General features: G+C 33.8%; 1 long non-coding RNA gene across 1 annotated transcript; it reads left to right on the top strand.

Moving 5' to 3' along the window:
- The first annotated feature begins 4528 nt into the window (after positions 1-4528).
- On the top strand, positions 4529-5196 carry LOC107058407 (uncharacterized). The gene is made up of 3 exons (XR_001472013.1): positions 4529-4667; positions 4745-4834; positions 5036-5196. It is a non-coding gene; the product is annotated as an uncharacterized lncRNA (long non-coding RNA).
- The last annotated feature ends 6 nt before the right edge of the window (positions 5197-5202 follow it).

The following is a 5202-nucleotide window of genomic DNA, read 5'->3' as shown; positions in this document are numbered from 1 at the left end:
GGGGCCTGCTGGCGCTCTGAGAGGCGCGCCGCCCCAAAGGGGAAACTTCAGAATCCCTTTTGGGGAGCGCTGGCAGGCGCGACGCGCCAGCCCCTTGCCCAGAAACTTGACTTTTCTCCCTTGTTTTGCTAACTCTAAACCACCCTTCCTTCAAGGGTTTCAACCGCAACCACTAAGGATCATCAAATCCCTCAACATACAATAGAATACAACTCAAAAACCAACCGGAAACATGTCCCAAATCACAAGGGACTTCAACAATACCAACAACATAACCAACAACTCCAAACAACACAACCAATCTTTTCTCAAAATAAAAAGGAGCTTGATGTGTGGGGTAAAGGATCAACCCAACACTAACTACTCACATACCTAGTAGGGATCACCCCCGACAATTTCCACGACGATCTTTGACGGAAACTCTTTGATCTCCTCTTCTTCTTCTCCTCTTTCTCTCTTCCTCTCTTCTTCACTCAAGAACCCTAACTCTAACTCTTTTAAAATGGAACTAAAATGATCCACAATAAGCCTAACACAGCAATATAACCTCAAGAGAAATGGCTAGGGAAAAGACCAAAATGCCCTTAAAATTTCCGGACGGATTCCCTGCCAACTGCCCAACTTTCAAATGACATAACTCACTCATACGAACTCGGAATCGAGTAAACTCGGTGGCGTTAGAAAGACCATTCCACGAGCTATGCAACCATAACTGGAACTACACCTAACTCATCCTGAGCTAGAAGTTATGACTGATCAAAGTTGGCCAAAACTCACCTTTTCCATACTTGGCCAAAATTTTCCAAAATTTTCAAATTCTTCCCAAAAATGAAAATTTTCAAATTCTAAGCCTCTTCTTAGTTATTTCAATTTGCCGGATGTTACAGTACCAGTTCTTGCATGCTCATTTGAATCGCAACAACGACTTGACAGGACATCTCAACAAAATCTCATTCACTATATCCTCAGGAAAATTATCATCCATCAAACTATGATTGGAGAAATTTGATTCAACAGAAGCGATTATGGCTTCCTAATCGCTTCCAAGGAAGAAAGTTCCTCATTCCTAGTCTTCAGATCTGTTACCATTTTACTATCATTAAATTTATCTTTAAAGAAAAAGGAAAATACATAAATAAATAGTAGGCATCCTACATTTCATTTTTATGGACTTTTATATTTTTAAAAACAGATCATTTTATATATATACTCGCTTTTTAAAAAACAAAAGCAAAGATCGAGTTACTATTATTTTTTTCCAAACATGATAGTAGTACATTTATTTTGAAGGATATCCCATTCTAATCTTGCCAAGTGTTTTAATTATTATAGTCTCTTCACATATTTTGATACTCATTAATTTCCCTACCCTCTTTTCTTCCCTAAATCCGTATAAGTAAGAAATATGTTTTGTACTCATAAATTTTAGGAAATTGAATTTAACAATTAGTCTTAAAATTGAATTTAACAAGTAATTAGTTGGATTATTTTGTGGGTTTATGTTAAGGTAGTTTATTTGGTGATGAAATTGCAGGGATATAAAATAATATGGATTGGTTCGTGTGAAACTTTGTAGATGGACAACTTAGAGGTTGCTATAAGCACTCATTTGAGAGTCACTTATTTATCGCTGAAATTATTTCGAAAAGTCAGCTATACGCTTAAACTATCACAGCGACTTATTACACATACACCTATACTACTAAAAAGTGAATTTATTTACTACCTGCGATGTATAGTACCACTCTCACATTCGAAAGTGTATCTCACTTGCGCTAAATTAATGTCATCTCATTGCTACATCAGATGTCATGTCAAGTTTCAAATAAAATTATCCATGTCATTCAATTGTTTCTTCTTCCATGAACACCACCATGGAACCACTAACATTGCCATCATATTAATACCAAATCTATATATTTCACCATAAAAATCTTCTCTTTTTTCTAGTGCAACAAAACAATATGTAATAACTCAGCAAGAATTCTTTGAAACAAAATGTTCGCCATCATAGAACAAAAAAAAATATCTTCCCAGAAAATCTAAAACAAAGCAAAAATGGAAAAGAAAATAAAAACAAAACAAACAGAGTTTTCTCTTCAGGTAAACAAATTTATTCGCAAAGGTGAAATTACAACTTTCAAAATTGTTACTATTTAAAAATTCTTAAGCTACAACCTTCTTTTTAAGCTTTGTAAGCTCCTGTCTCACCACACCAACCACAAATTTCACCATCTACTAATAAATTCACCATCAAAATCACGCTATCACTTTCATTCCCACAAAAATCATAAAGATCCACCACAAAATTCAATATGTACCAACAGATCCATCATTATATTTTATTTTTTAAAATCAATCATCAATTTTATCAACCACCAATAAAATCGAAGAGTAAAATCGGATATAATAAAAATGTGAATCAAATAATCATTAAAATAGAATATAATTGGAGATGAGTGGTGGGGGGAAAGAGGATTCAGGTGGAGATGGGTGAGGTGGGGAGGGGTGGATGAAAATCAGCTATGAAAAATAATGGGGAAAAAAATAAAGAAGTAAAAGGAGGTGGGGATGTTATGATGAAGAAGATGAGTAGGGGAGTATGGGGTGTGGGTAGAAAGAAGATTTTGATTATTATTTTTACTTTATTTTTTATTTAACGCGTTTTTCTTTTTTTCTTTTTTTGACATGTCAATTATAGGGGTAAAAAAATTCATTTTTGAATAGATCACTATAATAGTTTAAGCGTGTAACTGACTTCTTGAAATAAGTTCAAGGATGATTTTATGCATTTTCTCAATTTTACTACTGCATTCTGTCCATGACTCGTATAGTGATCATGTTGACATGATTGTATTTGAACTTTCAACAATATCTTTATCTGTGTTCAAGTTGCAACTTTGTGGTACTATGATGAGATCCAGTTGCTGAGTTTTTTAGAGTGCTAGAATTCTTTGAGTTGATGAAGTATATATGTAGTGAATAAGAAAATATGGTTTGCATGTGCATGCAGGGGCGGATTTAGGAAGGGGGAAAGGGTGTCAAGTGACACTACTGAACAAGTAAATACAATTACGAAACAAAAGCAAATAAAGCATATATTATCTATATATGTTATAGGCGACACTCCTTTAATAACAAGAGATGCGTGTAGCTTAGCTGGTTTTGGCTGAAATTTTATAGATCAGGTTGCGTATTCAAGCCTCCACAACCTTATTTTTTTATGTGTTTTTTCTTTAAAACAATCAAGAAAATAAGAATGTAATTCTTGGAGAAAGACTTGCCTTGAAGAAGAATCTTGAAAAAGATTGAAAGAATCTAGAATGAAAGTGTTCTACTTTGATTTTTCCTTAGAGTGTTGCTTTAGAGTTTGAGAGAGAAGAGAATGGAGATTAAGGGATGAAAATCTGATTGTATAAATATTTAGTATTATTAATGAAATTATTTTGAATACATTTCACAGAAAAGAAAACTCATTGAAAAGAATTATAATATATTTTTATTTTATTTTTTAGAAAAGATATAATAATATACATGAATTGTGTTTTATAATTTATATACAAAATTTAATATTTATTTTTTTCATTTTAAAAGTGACATGGCTTACAAAAAAATTATGCGTACGCCACTATGTGCATGGAGGCCACTCCTAGCCTTATATGCTTATTTTAAAGCTGGATTTGCATTACCCACTGCATAGGTGCATGGAGGCCACTCCTAGTTTTTTGTTGGAGACATGATACAAACCTTGTTGGGAAAAGCTGGACGTGGAAGATGGAATGCTTTTACATTATAAAATATAGTAGGGGTGTGCAAAAACCGAATCGAAAAAAATATTATTGGATTAACGGGTTTTATGAAAAAAAATTTATTGGGTTATGGATTTTTAGCATCCAATAAGATGATAGTAAGCTACTAGTACTATATATACCCTTCCCTTCATAAATATTAAATGATATTGTATTAATAATTTAATATAAATAGACATTATATAAGGTAAGTTACACACACCAAAATATTAAAAATGTGTGTAATCTACTTATTCTTGATAATGTTCATCAGAGTAACAACTTGTCAAAGCGATTTTAATTACCTGGCTTTCATCATACAGTGGCCTCCCACCCTATGTGGGTATCCGGGAATTCACTGTAAACCGTCGATCGACACACAGAGGTTTATTATGCATGGCGTCTGGCCAGGCAATAGCACTGGCCATGAATTTTTTACCAAAATAAGCTATTTTTAAAACCAATTTATCAAACTAATACGCTTTATAATTTTTTTCCACCAAACTAATACGCTTTTTAAACTTTTTACAAAAGTAGTATAAACGTACTTCATGGTAACGTTTTAGGTTATTTTTATTTTAAAAATTCAACGGACAAAAACTGACGGGATTGACGATGTTAAATAAATAAACGTTACTATGAGTAACGTTTTAAGTGTAAAACGTTACCCACATTTAAAAAAAAAAAGTGAATTGTGGTCATGTGGACCTTTTATTCATTCATATCTACAAATGTCACCATCCAAACAAAACAAAAATACCAAAAGAAAATACAGAAGGAACTTTCCAAAATACATTGGTTAGTCCAGATCTACAACTATGGTGGTTTTGAGAAACCTTCTTCTTTCACTTCATCTCAGCCCCTTCAGCTTCTTTCCAGGTATGTGTCCAAGTCCATTTCCAAGATTTTGCAGCTACGAATCGAGCTCCCTGACGTTCTTGTTCCTCTCTTTGCAGCGAGGTAGTCACCCTTGGCGGCGATTGACCGGAATACCAACGACCCCAGCATCACTCAGATCCAGCTCACTGGTGACTCGGGAGTTCTCAGTAAGCAATTTAATCTTTGTTGTGTTGTACTCCACCATGTGTTGTACTCCACCATGTCTTGTATCATGCCTTCTTTTCCTTTACTGTTATTGTTGCAACTAGACGGAGAGATCATCAATTTTATCTTTGAATCCTTGTATGAATGTTATATTTTATTCCTGTGTATGCTCTGTTCACTGATTCTTGATTGGCCTAGTTCAGGTCAAAACCTAATTTCGTGGATAAACGGTAGCTCTTCTATTTCAAAATCAATTTTGGGGATTTCTTGTTATATCGAGTTTCACGATAAATTATGGCTATAAATCTTTCGAAAATCTTGGAATGAAGTTAGTTTTTCTGTGTTAGAGCCTTGAGGTATGTTTTTTTTT

Source organism: Solanum tuberosum, unplaced genomic scaffold (genome assembly GCF_000226075.1).
Source record: "Solanum tuberosum cultivar DM 1-3 516 R44 unplaced genomic scaffold, SolTub_3.0 scf00509, whole genome shotgun sequence".
Lineage (NCBI taxonomy): Eukaryota > Viridiplantae > Streptophyta > Magnoliopsida > Solanales > Solanaceae > Solanum > Solanum tuberosum.
This window is presented reverse-complemented; position numbering and strand designations above follow the sequence as displayed.